This window comes from Rhineura floridana, chromosome 4, assembly GCF_030035675.1.
Source record: "Rhineura floridana isolate rRhiFlo1 chromosome 4, rRhiFlo1.hap2, whole genome shotgun sequence".
Lineage (NCBI taxonomy): Eukaryota > Metazoa > Chordata > Lepidosauria > Squamata > Rhineuridae > Rhineura > Rhineura floridana.
The window spans coordinates 129,852,546-129,877,496 of record NC_084483.1 but is presented as its reverse complement, the minus strand read 5'-3'; the positions used below and the strand labels follow the sequence as shown (position 1 = coordinate 129,877,496).

At 42.6% G+C, this 24,951-nt stretch overlaps 1 protein-coding gene and 1 long non-coding RNA gene across 7 annotated transcripts in view; one reads left to right on the top strand and one right to left on the bottom strand.

Annotated features, from left to right (window-relative positions):
- Positions 1 to 1,048: 1,048 nt before the first annotated feature.
- LOC133383517 (uncharacterized) lies at positions 1,049 to 4,880 on the bottom strand. Its single transcript, XR_009762323.1, has 3 exons — positions 4,278 to 4,880; positions 2,550 to 2,746; positions 1,049 to 1,665 (listed from the first exon to the last, which is right to left on the bottom strand). It is a non-coding gene; the product is annotated as an uncharacterized LOC133383517 (long non-coding RNA).
- The window catches only part of FRMD1 (FERM domain containing 1), an 84,594-nt gene continuing 64,165 nt past the window's right edge, over positions 4,523 to 24,951 (top strand). Inside the window, exon 1 of one of the 6 annotated variants that reach the window (XM_061624407.1) lies at positions 4,523 to 4,949. The gene's annotated coding sequence lies outside the window, so the exon portion shown is untranslated. Of the gene's footprint in view, positions 4,950 to 5,023; positions 5,098 to 16,364; positions 16,384 to 24,951 lie in introns of those variants that run through there. The other 5 variants (XM_061624402.1, XM_061624408.1, XM_061624403.1 and 2 more) reach the window with 5 other exon arrangements.

Genomic DNA, 24,951 nt, shown 5'->3' with positions numbered 1-24,951 from the left:
TCATATTTTCGGTTGCTCAAAAAATGTGTTTGCAAGAAACAAATTATTGGCTTCACAGAATTCAGTAAGCCTTTCTCCTGCTTCATTTCTATCTCCTAAGCCCCATTTCCCCACAATTCCTAGTTCTTCTCTGTTCCCTACTTTTGCATTCCAGTCCCCCATGATTATCATCACATCTTGCTTTGGTGTGTGATCAATTTCTTCCTGTATTTCTGAATAAAATCTCTCCAATGCCTCTTCTTCTGTGTTTGCCGTTGAAGCATAGACTTGGATGATGGTTATATTAATAGGTTTCCCATTTAATCTCATTGATATTACTTGCTCAGATCTTGCGTTATAGCTCTTAATTGCTTTTGTTACATCACTTCTCACTATTAAAGCAACCCCGTTTCTTCTTAATTTCTCATTTCCTGCATAAAACATTTTTTAGATTGAAAATGTCCCATTCCTGTCCTCTGGGTCTAGACTCCTGAACACATTGCTCTCAGCCTCTTTGACACTCTCAAACCCCCTCACCACATTAAGGTGTGCATCCTAGAGGATGATAATGATAATGATAATAATGATAATAATGATGATGATGATGATGATGATGATAGAGAAGGACCACATTCATACAATATATTTATTCCACTATTATTCCACTGTAAATGGTCATGGCTTTATCCAAAGAATCCTGGGTAGTGTAGTTTGCAAATGGTGCTGAGAGTTGTTGGGAGACCCCTGTTCCCCTCATAAAGCTACAATTCCCAGAGTGGTTTAACAGTCAGTTCCTCTTCCCAAAGAACCCTACCATTTAATTTAGTCCTCTATACTTTTAAAAAACATAGTCACTAACAATTATGAAGTCATACTGTGAGCTATAACTTTATTTAGACAACAAATGTTGTTTGCCTTCATGTTTACCTTAGAATTCATACCCTGTGGACATCTAACACGGTTATGCTCTTGAACAGCCTATGCAATTTGGGCTAACTGGCAACATTGTAAATAAGACAACTTTTTCATCAGTGGTTTAATTAAAGTTTGTTTTAATTACATTCTCACAATGGTTGAGCCTTAAATGACACTTCTAATAATATCTTCCGACAAAGATGATGTCATCTCTAATGTGCAGCTGAAGAAATGATGAGCCATACAAAAATGATGCCCACTGTTGAGAGCCCAAATATTACAGTACAGATCTCCTACCAAGACGGTTCTCATAACAGCAACTAGACCACACCTCCTCCCCAAGGTGTGGTAAAATTAACATGATTCATTAATGAAACTCCTAGATGCCACAGGACATAAATTACATTTGCTGGTTGCTACACACACTCGTGATGTAGACAAGGAGCCCTTGGAACAAATGAGTGAAGTCCACCAGATCTGAGCAGGTGCACATTACAGATGAACATTGTATGCCTCTTTGAACAATAACATTTGAAGCTTATATGTGTCTCTTTCTTTTTTAATCACACACATGCCAGGAAATCACATGCTGGGGAGCCAGAAACGATTGCATGTCCCACAGTGTTGTACATTGCCAGTTCCCAGTCTGCCAGGTAGGGATGGGATTCGTTGGTCAGTGCCGGTTCAAAAGCATTCTGTCAACCTAAGAAGCCGGTATCAATTTGAGTTCACTCTGTCCATTAGCCACTGTTTTTACCGATCCATTTTTCCCTATAAAAAATAGTGATACTAATATCAATATTTTGAATGGAAATTGCAATATTTTGAAAGGAAATAATGATAAATGAAAGGAAATATTGATAAATTCATCATTCTTAATAGTGATGTATTACAGACATATATTATTTTTTAAAAAATTCTATTTTAAAAAATAGCTGCAGAAAATTGCTACATAGAATCTGGTCCACAACAATAAATACGCATATTAATGGAAAATTAATTTACTTAATTAACTCAGAATTTGACAGACTTCTAGCATATCCCTATTGTCAGGTTTGGAAAAGTATTTATTTCCTCTGTGTGTGTGCGCACACATGCGTGTCTGCAAACAAAATCAGGATGAACCATCAGGTCATTTAACAACCTGTTACTGAGCATGCATCCTGATTTGTTTGCACGACGTTTGCAAGGAGGTTAGTATATGCTGGCTATCTATTGACCATTCATTATTATTTGTTTGCAGGGTGGTTTATGCAATATTGTGTCAAGCAAGTATTATCCCACACTTTCCAGTGCCAGGAAAATATACTGGAAAGCATGTGATAACACTTGCTAATGACCAAAGGGATCGAGCGACTCTCCTATGAGGATGTTACAACACTTGGGCTTTTTTGTTTTGAGAAAAGGAGAGTAAGAGGCAACATGATAGAAGTGCATAAAAGTATGCATGGCATGGAGAAAGTCGATAGAAAGAAGAACTTGGGGACATCCAATGAAGCTGAATGTTGGAAGATTCAGGACAGACAAAACAAAAGAAAGTATTTCTTCACACAATATGTAGTTAAATTACGGGATTCACTCCCACAAGAGGCAGTGATCGTTTTAAATGAAATTAGAGAAATTAATGGAGAATACGGCTTTCAGTGGCTACTAACCCTAATGGCTTTGTCCTCCACTGTCGGAGGCAGTATGCTTCTGAATACTAGTTGCTAGAAATTTCAGGAGGGGAGAGGGCTATTGTGCTCAGCTTCTGCTTGTGGGTTTCCCATAGGCATGTGGTTGGCCAGCCAGTAGTGTAATGGGAGTTGTGGTCCAACAACATCTGGAGGCACACTGGTTGGGAAAGGCTGCCCTACAGCAATAAAGAAAAGCACACATTTAAAAAAATGCTAGGGTACATTGGCTTCCCCTACCACCACCATTGTCTTTCTTGGGAGGATTTTTTTTGCTGCTGGGTTAAGACAAATCCTGTTTTTCCTCAATGAAGGAATTCACACTCTCTAAGGAGGCCAGGCACTCAATTTTGCATAGGAATTTGTAATATTTTGAATTTTTCCATTTCTAGAAGATAGAAAAGGATTTTTTTACCCCCTTCTTCTATCTCCCTGTGCCACACTCTCCTCCTTCCACACATACCTAGGATGTTAGAAAAGGACAGGTTTTAGCCCATTCAGGCAGGGTTTTTTTATCACATCATCATCATCATCATTATGCTATAAGGTAAGGAATTTCCTTTGCTGAGTTTCCCTTCTGCCATACTAAGAATAATTGCATTTGGGCAGAGCTTATTACCTTTAGGAGGAAACTTAAGCATGGAAATTCCTGATCCCAACCTCTGGTGCTGGCTGCATCACACACATTCTTGTGTGTGTGTGTGTGTGTGTGTGTTATGTGCCTTCAATTACAACTGATGGCGACCCTATGAATCAGTGATATAACATCATTAAAAGCTGAAAAAACACCACACACACACACACTTCCTTCCCCCCCCCCGAATGCATTTTGGTCTCTGTCCTCGTCCTCCCTTACTCCTGGCTTTGGGCTGGAACAAAGCTACACATCTTCCCCTCCCCCCCTTTTTTGCTGCTGGGTTGAGAATGAGATCTTTGTTAATGCCTTCTCCTACAATAACCAACGTCTTTAGGAGCAAATCAGCATGAAAGTGGAGTGTGTTAGCTACTGAGAAGTGTATTCTAAGTGGCTGACTCACCTCCTTTCACTGATTGGCTCCAATCAGCAGGAAAGGACACAGAAGCATGTTAGAAGACTCTTCTCAGTGGCCAACACTCTGCTTTCATGCTGATTGGCTCATAGGATGTTGGAGACATAGGGACCCTGCTGGCACCTGGCTCCCCCAAAAAGTAAGGGGTCTAAGAAACCCCCCCCAACCCTGGATGATTACATCTCTGTTGGCCACTGTGAGAACAGAATGCTGGATTAGATGGGCCACTGGCCTGATCCAGAAGGCTTTTCTTATATTCTTAATGTGCTTTCAGACTTTTGCTATTTTGGGGTGGGATTAAATCATACCAGCAAATTTAGACCACACAATCAACACTGCAGGATCTTGCACAAATCCATTTGCCCAGAATATCAGACATTTTGCAATAAGGAAAGTCACTAGAAAATGCACTGGAAAATGTGGGATAACACATGGTTTGACCCAATATTAACTAACCTCCCTACAAAGAACTCATAATGAATGCTGGTTAAATAGTCAACATCCTGTATTTGACTGAAAGTAGCAAAAAAAAAAAAAAAAGCGAGAGTAATCTGGAAGCGTCCTCTAACAAACAGGCCGTTTGGAAGCGACGGGTGACTGTTCCGAGCCTTGATGAACCATGAGCACAGCACTCACTCCTCAAACATTAGGAATATCGTACCCTCCTTGGAGGGCTTTATGTAGCCATTGGCAATACAAGCCCGACGCATGCCGTTCTATACGTGTCAAGAAATTATCATTTGAACGGAATCAAGTTAAACCACCAGCGGAATCCGCAGTCCACCCTGGAGCGACGAACCACGCCACCAATTACTGAAAGGAATCTCCTTAGCGTGTCCCAGTTTAGCCAATCGCACTGCAGAGACGGGAAACGGGAGGTTGCTCCATTCCCCCCACCCGCGTTACTACGTCCTTCGGGCACCGCCTCTCCACGTGGGGTTCCATTGAGAAGGCGATAAAGCTGGTTTCTCTCCTGTTTACAAGCAGTCGATTTGGACGGATCCAAAAGCAAACGTGGGGGTGGGATCGTGGAGGGAAGCGCTCGGGATTGGCCAGTTATTTTCAACACAAGCCGTCACTATCTCACTTTCCCTTCATCCCAAGGACCGAATTCGAAGGAAAGCTCCGGATTCCTAATTCCCTTCTTCTGTTAGTCTCATTTTCCTCCTCTGGTGTGATGATGAAACCTAGCCACAAAGTGTGAGGCTAATCCGTGAAAGGCGCAAAGATCGGATACATCTCTGAAGAAGGGAGGTGTGCTGCACTTCTCAGGATCCGGACAAAACATTATTTCCTTCCTACGTTTGCTACTTGCCGCGGGCGGGACCTTGCTGTAAGTACTGCTAGTTATTGGATCCCCTACCTGCAGATCTAACCCACCCCCCGCTTCTCATTTGACTCAAGTTTTCATAGCCCCCGATGGCAGCAGACTGGAGTATTCTAGGGAGATAACTCGCGTAAGCAAATTCATGAAGCGAAAGGTATTTTTTGCTGCCGTTTTGGCACACCGCCATGCATTTGCTTTGTTTTATGCCTCTCAATGTTTTCTGTAGCGCTCGTTTTCAGAGCAGCGAAAGGAGCAACAGGTTTAACAGGCATCGGAGTCAGTGGAATTATTCTTGAATCTTCACTGCTTTTAATATCTCTGCAGTGTACCTTAGAATTACTTTTTTCTTTCATGCAGGTGAAGCTTTCATAAACCAAGTTTCCCTTAGGATGATTTGAACACTGCTTAGCTCTGCACAAAAAGGACCAGCTGGGTAGAGAAGTCCCTTTGGGTTTCATTTCGGAAGAGCTATGTTTAATTTCGCGTGTAGACTTTGATCTAATTTATAGGCTTAATGAATCTGCGTGAGTGTTCGGATCCAATGAATTTAGATGTTGGCTGTATCACTAATAGGAATAAGTGAGTTTCCAACACAACCCTGTAATAATTCCTCCCTCTCCTCCGCCCCCGTTTTTCATCCTCCGATTTTTGTATGTTTGAATATAGGTCACTTTTTGACAACTTACAGCCCTGCTTTTTTGTTCATTTTGGAATGGAAACTGCCTTCAAGTCAATCCTGACTTATGGCAACCCTATGAATAGGGTTTTCATGGTAAGTGGTATTCAGAGGGGGTTTACCATTGCCTCCCTCTGAGGCTGAGAGGCAGTGACTGGCCCAAGGTCACCCAGTGAGCTTCATGGCTGCGTGGGGATTTGAAGCCTGGTCTCCCAGGTCATAGTCCAGCACCTTAACCACTACACCAAACTTTTAAATAATGCTAACTTCCTCATTTATCCAAATCAATATATTAGGCGACTTTGTTTTTGAATCAAAACTTTAGAATTTTTCAAAAGTGTCAGGAAGTCATACTTTTCAAGGGAGTTCATTTTAACTAAAAGAGGAGTGCTTCAGCAGAGGACAGGGGTCCTTTTTGCAGCCCTCAAGCTTGTATATTTTTATGGACTGCTTCACACATATTTTTCTTACACGGTGTGGAAGTAAATTGTACAGTGTGGCATGTGGGAAGTGCTTGATTGGCCATGTTTACACCTTCTTGGAAGCTGGTATGTGTGGCATCTCCCTAACAGGTAGTGTGGTGCTTGTATACAAAGGTGTGTGCATTTTTCCTTGACACTTGTAGGAAAAATATTGCATGTGATATGAAATAGTCCTGACTCATCCCTTCCACCATTTGCAATCACTAATATCACTGTTGGAGTCTGAAATAAGGGCCATAATGGGAACCTGCAGCAAAATGTTGCAGTATGAGTGCTCCTGTTCACAGTACCAGCCAGTCATGCCTTCTTCTAAAATACTCAATTCCATCTCCCCTACCCCCACCCCATGTTTCTGTCCCTGCACAGCAGTCAGTCAGCATTCTGTGGCCACCGAGCATGCCCAGTGCTCATTGGACTCTGTTTGGTCCTCACACACACCCCAGTTTCCCCCTAAATATTTTTGTATTTCTGCAAATTTGGTGTTCCCCAAGTCTGCTGATACCCCACTCTTGGCCATGGATGGTGCTCTTTTGGCTGAATATTAATTGACTGAATGAGTTTGCTTATATACGATACTACACATTATGTGGAAGGAGGTGCTAGGTAGACTGAGGTGATGGGATTCTGGACTACACTTACTTCAGACTGCAGATGGAATGTAATTCTATTGAATGTTCCCTCACATCTTTTGAAAAAAAAAATCCCTGGATTAGGACATGGGTGAAAGCTATGAGAATCTGTTTTTCTGATGTTCTGTATTACTATATGGAGGACTTTGGGGGGGCATTGTAAGGGGGAGCATTAAAAAATAGGGTGTCCCCACTTGCAGTCTGAAGTGGTATGGCCCAGTATTCCACCACAGCAATATACCACCTCAGCAAGATAGTAGTTCATTTTATTTATATGCTGCTTTTCTGTGAGCTCTGCACAAAGCAGCGTACAACAAATATCCACTTACTCAAAATACAAAACGGGGCTGTATTTAATGTAGCAATTGTTCCATCAGCTCAAAGATTTCTTCTTGCCCAGTGGAACAGTTTCCTCCTATCTTCCCCCCTAAATCTGTTCTGGGGTTTCCCCCAACACTCCAGATGGCATGGGGGGGAAAGGGGGGGAACTCTGTTGTGGGGGGTCCCTGTTGCTCATGCTAACTCTAGCACTAGTGCAAACGTTAGTTGAAAGTCCTCTTTCCCCAGCCTCCCAAAGCTTCCAGATGCTGGTGCTAGTCTTACTGCTCCTGAACACACAACTGCTAAAGTGTGGATAGGGGCAAGGGTGCAACATGCAAGCTTCGCCCCAAGTGCTGTTGTGTGCATCTTCTCCGTTTACTTGCTCAGTCTCCAACCTTCCTCATGTTGCTTGGAAAAGGTCTATGTGGAGCTTCTATTCTTGTCCGAGTAGAACCCTCTGCACAATCAGGGACCTGAAGCAAAAATATGAGACAACTGTGCTTCATTTCTATTGATGGGAAAGTTTCCTTGTTCATTTCCTTTTGCAGTTTAGCTAACTGGTCTGCAGATACACAAAAAAGACAATCTTCATCATAATCTTACCTCATTTTAAAAACTCCTGACTCGGATAAAGACTGGAAACCTTTACCTGGAGATCTGGCTCTAAACACCTGTACAAAAACTGTCAGGCTGTGTTTAGTTTCATCCTCAGCCTAATCTGTTTGGCGACCAGTCTCAATTTTCTTACAATATTTTCAGTGATACTTTATCTGTGTTAAAATATATTTCTCCTGATGGTTATATTGTTGGCAGTTGAACTGCACATGCGGCATATTCTTCTTTAGTCCCCATCCTACTTTTGTCAGTGAGAATAAAACTGACAAATAGTTCAGGGTTTTGATGTTGGGGTAGATGTTTCATTACCACCACAGCTGAATGGAGGAAAGTATGACAATGGAGGAAGGGGTGTATCTGGCCAATGAGAATAGTCCAGACCTTGGGGGTGTGGATTTGGAGAGTAAGGAAACCCACTTCTTTGCCCAACTGGACCTCTTGGGGATACTGGCCCCTCTCTGCTGGATTGGGTGGGGGAAGGGGTCTTTCCCAACATACCTGTTAGGGTTCTGAGAAGGAAAGTTAGAGCATAGCGTGATGAGAAGGAGAGCATCCATTGTCCAGCTGAACACCAGAATCTTCTAAGCATTCCAGGTTCTACTAATGTATGCTTAGTAGGCTGAAGCATCTTCCCTACCAACTCAAAGAGCATCACATACATAACCCAGTTATCCTTCTTGTGGGTTATCCAACTTGTAAGGTAGGCCAGTATTGTTATCTCCATATATTTGATGGGGGAGGGTTGAGACTAAAGCCCTATTCATGTGTTGCTCACATGCAGGACATTTCTGTGTTGACTGTACATTTAGCCCCATGCCTGATGTCACATCTGCTGCGCAACAAGAAAGCCTCAAGCTGCATGCTCCTGCTCACATATCGGACACCTACACAACTGACACATGGTTGTGTGGGTATACCAATTGTGCAGTGCCCCTACACGCAAGCAGAAGCTTGCACAGCAAGTTTTTCATACAGACAACAACACACAATGTGTGGCTGTTCCTGGAAGTAGATGTGAAATTGGAGATGGAGTTAAAAGTATAGCTCTTGCTTCCCAGTCAACCCACAGTTGCCTTACATGCGAGTAACACATGAATAGGGCTGAAGAGACAGCTTCTGTAAAGCGGAGGAGGAGGCATCAACGACCAAACTAACCAACAAACGGAGGAAATAAACCTCAAATGGGTGCCAAAGAAAAAAATATGGAGTTGCCCAAGGTGTTTTGAAAAAATCTTTGTCAGGAGTGAGAAAATGCTTGCACCATAGAAGAACTTGCAGTTTTGACTCCGATCAAGATTTAATTGCAATGCTTTGGGCAATTCAGTTTTTTCCCCTTGGCGTTGGTTTGAGGTTTACTTCACTCTTCACCTTTTTTAGACAAACATACGCAGTGAGTTCATGGCTGAAATGAGGTTTAAACTAGGGATGCCTTTTTCCTAGCCTATGATTTTAATCACTAAGCAGCATCAGCCAACCAGCACATGTTGGAAGGCATGTGGGTTCCTGTTGTTGTTGTTACGTTTATGTAGCTCTAGTGCTCTGCAGAATAACGTAAGCAAAAGGCAGTCCTTTGCCATGAAGCACTGGCATTCACATTTAAACAATAGCCAGGGGGATGGGGACCAAGGAAGTGAGGCAGGGGAGGCAAGGGTAACAAGGGATGAATGCAGGCACTGCTTAGTGCTTAGCCTTTATTACAGTTGAGGATGAGGACTAAGGGCTTTAAGTGAAAGGCAACACAGAAACATCAAGAATCGCCCATCTAGTCCAGCATCCTGTTTCTCAAAGTGGCCAGCCAGTTGCCTCTGACAACTGAAGCCCACGCCACACTCAGAACATGAGGGCAATAGCCCTCTCCCTCTCTTGTTCCCCAGCGACTGGTATGCTGCCTCTGGTGTTGGAAGAATGCAGCCATCATGACTACTAGCCACTGATGACGCTATCCTCCATGAAATTGTCTAATCCCCTTTTAAAAATTGATCATGTAAGGGTGGGTGGGGAACTGAGGTTTCAAGAAGGAGAGAGGGAGCTCTGAGAGACCAAGCATCATACAGAGTTTCCTCAGACAATCCCCTTCACATGTTATTCATGGGAAGAGGTCCCATGTTATTAAAAGTGGCCTCATTCTTGCCCCACTGTGGACATCTGTGCATTAAGCATGGATGCCATGACCCCTGAATCTAGCAGTGATCCAGTCATGGAGTCAGAGGCTGCAGGGGTGCCAGATGCGGAGCTGGGTCAGGTTCAGGGCTCAGAGCTGACTGCTGAAGATAGGGAAATCATTATACCTGAGGCTGTTGGAGAAGAGCCTCCAGAGAAACGTCACGGACCAGTGAGGCCTCCAAGCCTCATGGGGCACCTTCTCCTGAGCTTGAAGAACGAGATGCCTTTCACTGCATGTCACCTTTGACCAGCCTTGCCGCTTTCTCCATGGGATCCGGCATCAGTCCAGAACATGACAATGGACATCTTTGAAAAGGAGAAACATATGCTTGCAGAACTCTACACTCATTCGTTTCCACAGTAGATTGAACCTTGCATGATCAGGATTCCAGCTCGCAAGGAAGCCTATCAGCAAAGAGGTCTTACGTGCCTAGGCTTCTCCTTTTTAGACATTCATCTTCAATGTGTTGACATAAAAGGCAGGACTGGGGAGCTGTGCAGCCTTGGTGGGGACAAGGCCATGCTGCCCCTTTAATTCTGAGGGGGCCCTTCATGTGATGAATGTGTGAAGGGGGCTGCTGAATGTTCACAAAATAGACAATTTAGTGTGAAGTAGAAATCCTGACTTCTAGGCTTGTTTCAGGTCTAGCTCTTTTACTGTCAATGCATTTTCCCCCAGCATGGGTGGTTCATTTATTTCTTCAAAGGTACAGTGCAACCCATCCTGCATGGTTGAAATATGGGTGACAATAAGTTAATAAAATAGATCCTTTTAGAATTCAAGATTACGGTCTAGTAATTTTATTTATTTATTTATTTATTGTGATTATATCCCACTTCAAGGTAATCAAGGCATCATATACATTTCTTCCCCTCCTCATTTCACCTCACAACAATCCTGTGAGGTAGGTTAGGCCGAGAGATAGTGATTGGCCCAAGGTCACCCAGTGAGCTTCATGGCTGAGTGGGATTTGACCCTTGGTCTCCCAGGTCCTAGGCCAATGCTCTTAACCACTACACTATATCAACTCTCTTCTAATTAGGCCCTTCAAGGCAATACAGGTATCCAGCCCTCTCTGTTGATAATCTGGCCACCAAAAGTTAAGCTGAACGGAGAGGGAGCTCCATATAGTTACAGTGCAACTGCTGAGAATGACCTGCCATATGACAAACATGTTGTGGAGATGGGGGGAGTGCCTTTTATATTCCTTGAGAACTCCTGTAGTGCTGTGAATTGTCAGGTCCATGGTCACCTCCACTTGAGATCTCACCTTAGCCATGAGATGGCCTCATTTATTTATTTACTTTGGTAGACACCTACTGTCAAAAATAGCCTTTGAGACGACTTACAGTTTAAAGTATAGCCCCATAATATACAAGGGTTGCAGCCAGTGACAGGAACAGTCATGCATAACTCTAAACCAAAGCAACCCCACTCCAGAACTTTCATGTAATCATTAGTAGCAGACAAATGATCATTTTAAAGGCCCAGCAGAACAAAAGAATGTTAGCCATCAAATGCCTGAGAAAAGAGGAAGGTCTTTATCTGGTGCTGAAAAGGGCAGGTTAGTTGGGCCTTCAGCCAGACAAATTACATTGAATCTTAGGCCTCTCCCTTCCAAGTGCAATCTGGGAATGACAGTGGCATTGCTGACACGTTTACTGAGATAAAGTATACAAAATACTTTAACCAGTATTTGCCCTATGTAAAGTGTTAATGTTTAATGAACCAGTTTGTGTTGATGTAAAAACATGCGAGTTTCCAAATTGATACACAGAACATTTAGGCTACACACCCTTCCCTGGGAGTATGTCCCATTAAACTCAGTGTGACTGAGTCACACTGGGTGAAAAGGTTTTTAATACTTTTAGCTTTTACTGTATTCACATGTATGTTTTGTGGCTGTAAACTGCCACGAGGGCCGAAAGGAGGGAAGAAAATATTTTAATAAGTAAATATAACTAAAAACATTATTTTGGAGTAAACATGGATGGAACTGTGCTACATATTAGGGACAATGCACAGGTAGTTACAGTCTCAGTTATACAATAAAGTGGGTGTGGGGAATCTTTAGCCCTTCAGACATTGCTGAACTGCAACTTCCATCTTCCCTGGCTATTGGCTATGCTGGCAAGGGCTGATGAGAGTTGTAGTTCAGCAAAATGCCTTTTCTATATATTGCTGAGTTTTTCCTTTTCTTCCCTCTATGGCACATTCAGACATACCTCAGTCATAAGAGCGAAGTCAATATATATGTTATTAAAAAGTACAAAATAGAAAATGGCAACTATTTTCCTGGATAGAAAGGTGGCCAGGTAGGATGTCTTAAAATAATTTCCTTGGTCAGAGATAATTCTATACAGATCCTTCCCTGCTAGGGAGTATTCACCTTTTATTATTATTATTTTGTAAGCTTTGTTTGCCTGGTGTGTAATAATTTTGTTCCTTGGCATTCAGAAAGGGATACTAAGCAATCTTCTGAAAGTGTTTTTTAGCCTCTTCAAAAGCCAAGTTTTCAAAGTACAAGTGCTACTGTTAATGTATGTCCAGAGTATTTTAAGTAAAATGGATTATAGGTTGGCATCTGTTCATTAGGTCTTCTCATTAAATTTAGGATACTGTACATGAGTTGTCATGTTTTCTCTACGCTGGGGTGATGAGTCTTGTCTTTCAACAAAGTTGCCTTTCGAAAGGCCTTGGTGTTTGATTATGATCTGCATTGTTTGGTTACTCTCTCTCTCTCTCTCATGCTAGCACTTAAGACAGGCAGATGGAAAAAGAGGAATGAGGACTCAACATAGCCAAATAGCATTCTTCTAACCATGAGTGGCTCTAGATCAGCCTTTATCAATCCGGTGCCTCTAAAGGCTTTGGACTACTACTCCTGTCAGCCCTTTTCTGACTGGGGCTGATGAGGAGTTGCAGTCTAAAACATCTGGAGGGCACCAGGTTAGAGAAGGCTGGTCTAGACAGCATCTCCACTTTTTCTCCTGCTCTAATGTTCTGCCTTTTCTATATATTGCTGAGTTTTTCCTTTTCTTCCCTTTACAGCACATTCAGACATGCCTCAGCAATACTTTAGAATGCAAGTAAGGGAGGCACATGTTTCAATGCTGTCTGCCACCACTTTTTTTTTTAAAATGCCTGCATGTGGAATGTTAGCATGAGAGAGAGGCTGTAGCCTGGTCTTCCCTTTGATTTTCTAGCTTTCTGTTTACATATCTACCATGACCTGTTCATTAAGCTTATATTATATTCATTAGGCCAAATAATCATTCCTTATCATTTTTATCCATGCAATAAGAACATAAGAAGAGTCTGCTGGATCAGGCCATTGGCCCATCTAGTCCAGCATGCTGTTCTTACAGTGGCCAGTCAGATGCCCACGGGAAGCCCGCAAGCAGGGCCTGAGCGCAAGAGCACTCTCCCCTCCTGTGGTTTGCAGCAACTGGTATTTGGAAGCATTCTGCCTCCGACTTTGGAGGCAGAGCATAGTCATCATGTCTAATAGGCACTGATAGCCTTATTCTCCATGAATTTGTTTAACCCTCTTTTAAAGCCAACGAAGTTGGTGGCCATCACAGGCTCTTGTGGGAGCAAATTCCTTAGTTCAAATCTGTGTGTACTTTGTCTGTCCTGTTATGAGAGAGAGTGAAAAACTTCATTCACTTTCTCCATGCCATGCATAATTTTATACACTTCTGGTAGACAGTACAGTACAACCAAGAAACTGAAGATGAGAAGTGGTTTATATAAGATTAACTGAAGCCTGCCAACATTTAGTAGGCATATTTTTCTCCCCTCCCCTCAAGCCTATTCTGGAGATGGGTTATTTGAACAGAAGGAGAAAGACAGAGAAAGGCACATGATCTGCCAGGTCACTGTGCACTTTCTTTTCCCAAGGTGAGCTGGCATTTATGCCTTTGCTCTTAGCTGGCTCAACCTGGACAGAAGAAACATGCCTTCCCTCTCCATGGCAAGTGCCTCAAGTCACTACCATATTTTGAGAGGAGCATCAAGTATTCTGTAGCCTCTTGCACACTTTAGCAGTGATGGTTGGGTTGGACTTTTTTTGTGGGGAAACTGAGGAAGAAACCTCCTTGCCATTCAAGCTGTTCCCAAATGAGCCATCTGTACAGTGGGGCCACAAATGAAGGGCTGTAACTCAGTGACAGACCACATGCTTTTCACATAGAATGGGGTACCTAAAATGGTACCGTCAAGATGTTGTGGACTACAGTTATCAATATTTCTGATCGTTAGCTATGCTGGCTGGGGCTGATGCGAGGTCTAGTCTGCAACTTCTGGAGGACACCACATTGGCTATCCCTGGTGTAGAAGACCTCATGTTCAGTCCCTGGCATCTCCTGGTAGGTTTGGTAAAGATTCTTGCCTGAAAATCCCAAAGAACTGCTGCTAGGTAGTGCAGCAGTACTGAGCTGGGTGGACCAATGGTCTGATGTTGGTTACAGGGAAAATTTCCTTCAGTTGTGTTTCCCACAAAGATTGACTAAGGACCTGCCTGTGAGAAGGCAGTGTGGCTGTCCCATCTGGGGCCAGTTACAGCAAGCTGTAAGCTTTGAATCTACTATACTATCCACCTTCCACCTCTTCTGCCTCCGTTCTGTCTGCTTGTCCTGCTTATCTTCAAAAGATCTCATGACTTTTGAAATCCACAGTACTGAAACAAAGAACCTTTGTCATAACAAAGGGATTACTCACAATTATTGCATCTGATTAATTGCTCAATTTTTCAACAAGGGATTCTTAACCCTTTGCTTTCAACACGCTATGCCTATTCAACATTGTTTAGATTTGGAAACTAATTATTATTTGAATGTCAGGAATTGTACGATCTTCCTAGTACCATTCTTGTCAATTGAGTCCCTAAGGCCAATAAAAACGTGATCCTTTATTTCTGGTCTTATAATGTCACCATGAGACTTTGTTACTTTTGCCAGTGCTCAGCTGCATTGCAGTCAAGTGCTTTTCAACAATATTGTGTTCACCCATATTAGCTAAGTGGTCTGCCAAACCGACTTAACGTGGCTACTTATAGATAGGATATGATTATACCGAACAGTGAGAGAGGGAGGGAGACTTCACATTCCCCTTCTCCCAAACTAAATGTGATCACTTTCTGCACCGCGTTAATTCCCTGCTAGATACACTGTGGTCAAAATGACTTAAATCCAGGAAAATGTATTAGGCTGGTGGGTACAAGAAACAGGGTCTTTTCTGTTGTGACCCCTTTCTTATGGAATTTGTTCTCAGGGAAAGTTGGGCAGGTGCTCTTTGACAGATTCTGAAGACAATCTTTTTAGAATGGCTATTAGAGTTTAAATTGAGATGCTGAATAATGTGGACTAATGTCCAGTGCTAGTGTTAGTTTTATTAACTGCAATGGGGTTTTATTGTTGTATTAACTATTTTGATTAATTTTGTGGATTGTACACAGCTTTGTGAGTTGATTGCCCTAAAATGTAGCATAGAAGCCTTTTATATAAATATATAAATAAATTTGCAGCCTAGACAGATATTACCACTGAGCCTCTGCTGCTGCTTTGCCTTTGCTGAAGCATAGGCTTCATGTGTAGGATCAGAAACAGCAGTTTAGGTGCTCACTTAAAGCCCTTTCACACAAAATCCCAGATCCAAATACAGGGGTGTAGTTGTGCAGGAGTCTTGTCCTACTGACCGATCAGCATGAAAGGGGAGCATGTTAGCTGCTGAGAAGAGTCTCCTGGAAGCTATCATTTCATTCTTCTTGCTGAACCTCAAAAAGTCATACCCAGTAAATCCTGGGTGGGCACCTGCTTAAGTAGGGATGGTCTTTGCGCATGAACGACGGCTCCTCCAGAGTTCCACCCTCTGAAAGTCTCTCTTCTCACACCTTCTCGCGTGGGGCGAGGGGGGGGCGAGTCTCCGACAACCCATTCGACAGCAGGGCTTCGCTAGGTGACGGTGCGACCTCAAGGAGCGGGAAGCTGGTTGGCAGGGAAGTGTTTGAAGTGCCAGGCGGGGATTCCTGTGTGGGTGGGGTTGGTGCGTGCGAAGGGTCGCTTCCCAACGGGTCAGGTGGGGAGCTGGCAGGTGGGGTGGGACTTGCCTCGATGGGGGTGCCAGCCGAGGAATTCTGCAGGCTGGCAGAGTCCCACCCTCCTTCAACGCTCCCAGGAACCTCATCCTCATCTGACTCCTCTTCCTGATCTAACTCCCCTTGCGCCTGGGGCGCAACACTGTGTAAAATATTTGCCGCGCATGCAGCATTTAACTAGGGATGTTTAACTTGTATCATAGTAAGGGCCATAATCGAAATAGACCATGGATGAAGACTTGAGGTGAATCGTATACTGTAGCTCAGAGCAACTGAAACAATGTATATATATCATTTGTGTTAACAGGAATGCCATACTTGTTTATCTTTTGGTGCTGGACCATTTTAATACATACTGTCATCATATTTTTAAAGTTTACCTCTGAAGATAGAAATGTACTTTCAAAAAAGAATAAAGATGGCTGGGAATCTCAGGATCCCAACTAAAGCCCATAGGTAAGTGCATTGGGAATTGTGTTTAACTTGCATGTTCATTATAGCTGAAGCATAGTAAATAGTAAACTCATTATCCAGTGTGAATCCTTAGATAGCCAAAAAAGCAGGCTTTGAGAAATCACAAGGTTTGCAAATCTTTAGAAAGAACTCCCCACAGTCAGCCCAGTTAGGATGGCACATGCTCAGTGATCACAGAATGGTGTCTGATGCTTGTGGAGAGGGGGATGGAGTGGAGTATCCTGGAAAAGGACATGGCTGGTCTGCTGAAACCCTGAACAGGAGCACTTCACACTGCAACACTTTGTTGCAGGTCTCATGTATTGTATTATTTTTCAAACCATTCAACATTGCTGTTGACATCGATTGGCGGCAGCTGTCATGGGTTTTAGGTGGGGGTTCCCCATTCCTGGAGACACCAGGGATTAGTGTTGAGTGAAACAACCATTTTATTTGGCATAAATCCTAATTTCTTAAAATGGAATATGCTTCCATAAGATGCTGTGATGGCCACTCACTTAGACAGCTTTAAAAAGGGATTTGATTCATGCAGGAGAAGGCTAATAGTAGCTACTAGTCATGATGGCTCAATGTTATCTCCAGTATTAGAAGTGGTATGCCTCTGAATATCAGTTGTTGAGGAACAGCAGCAAGAGAAGACTTTTATCCTCATATCCTGCATGTGGGCTTTCCATAGGTATCTGTCTGTCCACTGTGCCTTTGGTCTGATTTAGCAGGACAACTCTTGTGTTTTTATGTTAAGTACCAGGACCAGAATGTCTGTTGCCCATTCCTTTCTCCTGATGGCATCGGAAAAGGAAAATGGGAAGATTCCTGCAAGCTGTCCGTCAAATCCCTGGTTCTTCTGAAATGAAATTTCTAATAATGTCCTGGTTCCAGATATTTTATTCAAAGGACCCTGAGCACTTTGAGGGGTGGTAGTGGTTGTGATTTTGTTCAGAGCAAATCTGCAGATGCCCCTCTCTGACCCTGAAATTACCTACCATTATCCTTTTTGGATTGACAATGCTGATTACTAGTTATGATTTGTAGGTTCCAGAGGCTGCCTAGCAGATCCCAATCCATCATTTGGGGATCACTGATGTAATGCAGGCAGGTTTGGATTAGCAATCATGGATACCCTTCTGTATCTGGAAACCAAGTGAAACCCGTCAAAATTATCTCTGTTCTCTGACCTGACCTGACCTGCACACTGGTAGGGAAGGCCCAGCAGACTGCTGGTAGATTAGGTATGCTCAAAGGTCATTTGTTGGTCATCGCCACATTTTATTTTTGTAAAAAAGACATGTTTGACATATTTTGAGAACTTATCTCTACTCCAAATGCTGCTGGTCTTCTATAATTCGAATCCTACAAAACTGTCAGTTGGCATTCAACCAATCTAAAGGTGGTTGGGAGAAGGAGAATTGAAATATAGATGTTAATGACCCATTATTGTTAGGTCAGCTGTGAAGCAGTGTCTAAATTGGTGAAGCATTTTATGAAGCTTGACCAACTGAAGCCCAGTCCAGCTAAAACAGTAGTCATGGTGATAGTCAGGTCTGGAGATTTTGTTCCCCAGGGCAAACATCTTATACTTATGCCCTGTATATACATTGAAGAACTATGAGGTATTGCTCACAGTTTAAGAATGTTCCAATCATACAGAGTAGACTGATGATCTTCTAATAAAAGTATAATACCGCTTTCTCTTGCTATTTCTAGCTGGAATCTGGATACCTGATGTTATTCTGGGTGGGAAGTAAATGTTTTGATGGAAATGGTATTTTCTTGTTTCTGTCCCAGGTGTGGCATCAGTTTTGTCATTTGTGTTTACCACCAGATTTCTTTACGTCCCTGATTCATGCTTTGAGGCATTTGGTTAACATGAAATGTCCAATGGAAGACTGTGAAGGAGGAAGAGTGGAGAAAGTTTTTAATTTTAATGATTAAAATTAAAATATCTTGACAGCAATAAAGTTCTACTAGACTAAGCATTAGTTGAAGCTGTTGTGATTTTGGCTTTAATTTCAAGTTTTAGGTAACTCTGAATACCTTTGGAGATAAATATAATATAATATAAAGGATAAAAATATTGAGGAGCCACCCTAAGCCATTCTTAGACATACTTGCTTCAGAGTCAGCTTTTCACATGCATAGGATTGTGCTGTGCAAGAGAAAACCCCAGTGAGACATGCTTCTAGTTAAACATGTTTAGGAATAGATCATATATATTTTTTAAGATTAGGATTATCCAAATAAATATTTAACCATGAATTATACTCCTAAAACTATGGAGTCAAGAAGGAGTAGGCATTGTGTTCTGTAATGTTTTGATGCTCTGAAATAAGGAATTGCATAGTAGTTAGTCTCCTCTGTCTTTTTGCAGATAAGTTATTTGATTAACAAAGATGTACTAAAAGAAACCAACAACAAAAAGGAGTAACATCACAAAATCGATAATAAAAGCAAACTGGATCATAAGTTCTCATAATGTGCGGCAGCACCTACTCTGGAATTCCCTCCCTTTGAATATTAGGCAGGCGCCATCTCTGCTATCTTTTCGGCACCTTTTGAAGACTTTCCTCTTTCAACAAGCCTTTTAAGTTGAGACCTATCCCAGTCTGCGTCTGTGTTAGAATTGCTTGTTAGTATGTTTTTTAATAATGTTTTTAATCCTTTCTTAATAATGTTTTTAAAGTTTTTTTTAAAAAAGTGTTTAACGCTGTTTTGTTTTAATGTATTTTAAGATCTGTTTTTATGATGTTTTTAGCGTTTCTGTTGGCCGCCCTGGGCTTCTGCTGGGAGGAAGGGCGGGATATAAATAAAATAATAAATAAATAAATAATCTTAAATACTTGTTGCAAGTGTGCTTGAATAAAGGGTAACCATTCACTCAATATTATATATATCAGAACATAAATAAAATCCAAAAAGCCAGAAAGTTGTGAATCTAATAACAAACAAAAACAAAACAAAATATTATCTGGACTTTCTTTAGTACCTAGATTCAGTGCCTCCCTCTTCACATTTTATTAGTTAATTTTTCTATTCCAGTGCTAGTAAACTATACCAGCATTTTAAAGGGTCCCTTTTTCTTTTTTTAAGATTCCTCCCAAAGGTACATTACTTTATACGTTAAATCCTATTCCCCGCTCCCCCCTTGTTTATTTGTTCATTTACATATTTAAAGCATTTGTATACCACCATTCATCCTATTTAGGATTTTGGGGCCAACTACAACAATAAAACAATAGATAAAAATCCCTTAAACAACTGAAATTACAAGTTAAAATTCCTGGATGAATATGAATACAGTATTTTTTAAAAAATAGACTGTAGATACCAGGCAAGCCTCTTTAGAGAGGGCATTCCATCACAGGGGCATCACTTCTGAGAGAGTCCTTTTCTTCAGGGCCAGCATCAGAGGGTGGCCAAGGTAGCCCAAAGGGCTCCCAGAGGGCCCCTCCTTAGGGTGGTGAGGTGGTGCTCCCATTCCGTGATGCATGGCAGCATATTGTCCTGCAATCCAGCAGATTGCAGAGAGGGAGCTCTGAGGCACACTCCCCTTCAATACAGGCAGTGTGGGCTTTAATAAGCCGGTGCACTCACCCCACCTACCTCTCCCATCAGTGTGAATGCCATGTGCATTGTGCATGCATGCAGGCCATCACTCAAGATGGCAACATGTCATTCACATGACACAAGATGTAGGTGGAGCATGTGGGCGGGCTTATTAGCCCCACACCACCTTTATCAGGGGGTGTTGGGCTATGGTGCCGCAGGCCCGGGGCAGGCTAGTGCTCGAGGGCCCAAACATGCCTGGCACCAGCCCTGCTTTCCTTTGTTGTTAAATAGCTCTGATAAAGGAGGCAACCAAAAGGAGAGGCAGACTGATATGGAAGGAGGCGTTTCTTCTGGTTGTTTGGTCATTGTTTCTTCCAGCATTGAGCATCCAGCACATGCACAACAATCAGCCATTGGGAAGGACTGTAGCTCAGTGGTAGAGAATTTGCTTTGCATGCAGAAGGCCACTTGTTCACCAGGGCTGCGAGAGACACCTCTCTAAATCCTAGAGATCCACTGCCAGTCCTTGTTGACAATGTTGAGCTAGATGGACCAGTGGTCTGATTCAGTATAAGGCAGCTTCCCATCTAATATATTACTTATCATTTTACAGTTTTGTATTTTTGCAGATATTCTTCCAGAACCTTTAAAATATATTGGCTGTTGTAGAGTTGCCTGGAATGTGTTGCTTTTGTAGATGATGATGGCAATTTATTTTTTAGCACTCTACTAAAATGTATTTTGGCAGCACATTTGGTATTCTGCTCATGAAATGCTGAAATACACACTTTCTGAGATGAAACGTTTAAAATATAATGAGTTGGATCCAGGCTTTTTAGTCATGCCCAGAGCATCCCCATTGATTTCAGTAGGTTTACTCTAAATATAACTAAGGCTGCAATCCTAACTCCAAGCTTCTGGATTGAGTTCAGTAGAACTTACTTCTGAGTAGACGTGGTTAGGATTGCAGCCTTTGTGTGGATCCAACATTTTGTGACTCACTTAGGCCCCACTGATGTAGGTGGCTGTACCCCAAGCATAACTACATCTCGAACTGAACAGCACAATCCTTTACCGTTTACTTAGAAGTAAGCTCCACTATGTTTAGTAGTGCTTCCTCCCTAGTAAGTGTGTACTGTATAGGATTCCATTCTTAACATCTAACATGTTTTTCCTGTGTTATGTGCTGCCCATTCATTTCCTGTCAGTCACTGTCAGAATGAAAGTTCTCTATTACCACACCATTTCTAGAATGCTTTCTTTTAAAATGCTTTCTTTGTATTTTAGCAATGAGCATGCCTGTTGGAATGGAAATCCAGAAATGCTGGTATTTTTCCCCTTTGTTTTTAATTGCGTGTTTTGATATGTCTTTCAGTGGGAGGAGCATTTCCTCTTCCAGGCTTGCTTAGCACTAGAGAAAATGTATTCTTCACCTTTGTCCCAATGCTTACTATAAAAACTTGCTATCATTTCTATAAAACTTGTCAAAAATCATCAGGGGAAGGAATATGAGGGCTCTGTTGAATGACATGGGAGTGTCTACCCTCAAACTTCAATTTACAGGGCTGATAGTGGCTTGTCCAAAAGGATCCAGCAAACTATTTGTTTTTCATTTTTGTGTCCAACTCTTTCTTCAGAGAGCTCAGAGTGGTATGCATGGGGTTATCCCACTTTATCCTCGCAACAGCCTTGTAAGGTAGGTTTTGGCAGGTTGTTAGAATGGCATTTTTCATATCCTGAGCTAGTAGTACTATCCACTGTAGCACAGACCATGTTCAGAGCAAGGCTCCATTTTCTTGAAGAATGTGTGTCCTAAAGTTAAAAACAGTTTATGGACCAGGAATGTCTAATAAGCCATTTCTCTCAATGAGTGTTGTTAAATATGACATGTGTCCCTGTGCAGAAGATTTTGGTAGCCTGCTTTGAAATGACTTTTAAATTAAGACCAGTTGCGTCGTAGATCTTAGGGCAACTCAATGCATGCTTGGCAAAGACTACTTCGTCATATAGCAGCCTTTCACGTGCCCAAACATGCAGTCTTACACTGAGTTCTGTTGCTTGCGCTATCCTGTGCCTGCCATAGCGATGCCTACTAAGCATGTTACCCCCATTCCACATTCCTTGGTACTATGACATCACCAAATGGAGCAGGTGGGCTTGATGTATGAAGCTGGTTTGGCAACTGCTAAACCAGTGCTACCCCCTCACCAAAAGATTTCCCTCAAGAGTCACATGTTTCCAGAGTAATCTGGCATTGTACAGTCACAGCTTGCTATCTTGCATTCAGCTTCCTAGCGTCCACACAATTAGCAGCTCTCAAAAATCCATGCAGCTATTAAGATGGATGCCAGCAACTTCAGAGCATGCCAGAATTTTCAGAAGGCCAGATCTGTGAGAGATGCTGCAGTCAGGTGGTGGTACAAATGCAAATGTTAGGAGAAAGTGGCTCTGTGAATGCTTTAAACCAGATGTGTTCATTATGTATAATGCATATAACAACAGTCCTTGTCCCTCAGGCCTTGCTGAAGTTACTAAAGATTCCCTTAGGTGACTACATACACTTGTGTACAAGTAGAAACTTCCTCTAGGGCCCTCTGTTTTTTTCCCCTTTATCGATTACATTGCATTGCAGCAAAGCTGTTTCCAAAATTCCTGGGAGTTTTGGAAGCAGTGTATTAAATTACTGAGGTCAGAAGTGAAATTCCAAAGCCTCACTGTACACACAGAAACTCACAATGCAACCCCTTGGACCCAAGTCCAGGTACAAAATCTCAATTCTAGCACAAGTCATAGCTTTAAAAAGGAATCACTTTCTTGTACCAAAGCAGCAAATATTGTACATTGGGGGGGGACCAGAGCTTGGAAGTAACTCATTAGAAATAACGAGTTACTTGTAATTCACTTCTTTTTTGCGTAGCGAGTGTGTAACTTCGTTACATTTTGCTTGTAACAGAATGAGTGGTAATTTTATTACTTTTCAGCTGTAACTATAATGTTTCCCGCATTACATTTGAACGTTACGGGGGGGGGGAACAGGGGAAGTCTGCTGCTGTGATTGGTCGATGAAAGACATGTGCCTTATACTGGGCTTCTGCGCAAAGCTGCTCTTCCCTCGTGCTCTGTGTTAGAGGAATGAGGGAGGAACTGGAGAGAAAGAGAAAAAAATGCTTTAAGAATGGACAGTGGTGGAGAAGAAAGGAGCGGAGGGAGAAAGCCTGAGGGCAAGGACGGAGGAGGCAGCAGCAGAATGGAGGTGAGGAGTGTGACGCCCTTCCCTGGCTCTCCCTGTCAGGTTCCTACCTGCTCGTGGTTACTGCCTGTCTCTAGACACCACCAGGGACTCCACCAGTCCGGACTGTCCTTTATTTTATTTTTTCTCTCCCCGCTCTAGCACAGATCTCAACAGATCCCCCTGCTAGGCAACCACCAGTCACGTCCTAATACTAGTATTCCCAGAGACTCTGAATACTGGTATTGTTATTCTCTTCACCGCTGCCACCATTTGTTACAGTTCCCCTTCAGCCTTGGTCATTACCTTACCCTCCCTTCTGGTCTGTGAAACCCCAGCCAAGGATCAGGCCTTTGGTAAACCAAATTAAGTATTTATTAAAGATAACAAAGCTAACAAGATTAACAAGATTTCTTCTTAAGGCACATAAGCATATGGTTTTACTCAATACTAATCCGAACTCCACCCCCCTCCTTCTCCACTCTCTCCTGGCAAACAACTCTCTCAAACCCCACCAAACAACGCACTCTTTCTCTTCTCCCCCCAGATTCCACTCTCACTCTTCCTTTTATACGTTCAGCCATTTTAAACACCCAGCCAATCATCTAGCATTCTACTGCCCATTCACTCCCCCTCCTCTTTCACTCCACTTACCATGTATCTTCTAAACAACCAACACTTACCATATATACATTAATATAGGAACATCACATTCCCCCCCCCCTTAAAACAACGGCAGAGTATTATTCCTGTTCCAGGATTTATACGTCGCATTAACAAATAAAAGTCTCTATGGGGAAAATGTCTTTCTTTGTTCCTCCGTCTGGTCACGTCACTGCAGTCCCATCCACTTGCCTGGAAAGTCCATCGGCCAGTACATTGTCCTTGCCTTTGATGAACTGGAAGTCCACTTGATAGGCCTGTAGGGCCCAGGACCACCTCTGCAGCATAGTGTTATGGTTTTTCATAGTCTGCAACCATAACAAGGCCCGATGATCCGTAGTCACTGTGAATCTTCGTCCCCACACGTATGGGCGCAACTTGTTCAGTCCCCACACAACCGCTAGGCACTCCTTCTGGACCGACGAATAGTTTTTCTCCCTCGGCGTCAGCTTGCGACTCAGGTACGCCACTGGATGTCTGGTGCCTTCTCTCTCCTGTAGCAAGACGACTCCCAGCGCCAGGTCCGACGCATCTGTAGCCACGATGAATGGTTTCTCATAGTCTGGTGCTATTAATATGGGTCCTTGGCACAAGGCTTGCTTCAGCAGATCAAAAGCCTTCTGACATTCATCTGTCCATACCACATGCTCAGAACACTTCTTCTTTGTTAATTCATGCAAGGGGGTTTCTATTTCCCCAAAATTTCTCACAAACTTCCTATAAAATCCAGCCACACCCAGAAATGCCCTTACTTGTTTTTTGGTTAAGGGGATCGGCCACGCTTGTATTGCCTCCACCTTGCTCCATAAGGGGGTGATTTTCCCACTCCCCACCTTATGTCCTAAATAGATTACTTCCTTTAGTCCAAACTGGCATTTCTTAGCTTTTATTGTGAGGCCTGCTTTTCTTAAGGCCTCCAATATTGTTGTCAGGTGTTGGACATGCTCAGGCACCGACTTGCTAAAAATGGCCACGTCATCGATATAGGCCACTGCAAAATCTGACATGCCTCGCAACACAGTATTGATTAGCCTCTGAAATGAACTTGGTGAGTTCCTTAGTCCCATGGGTAAGGTCACAAACTCATATAACCCATCTGGTGTACTGAAGGC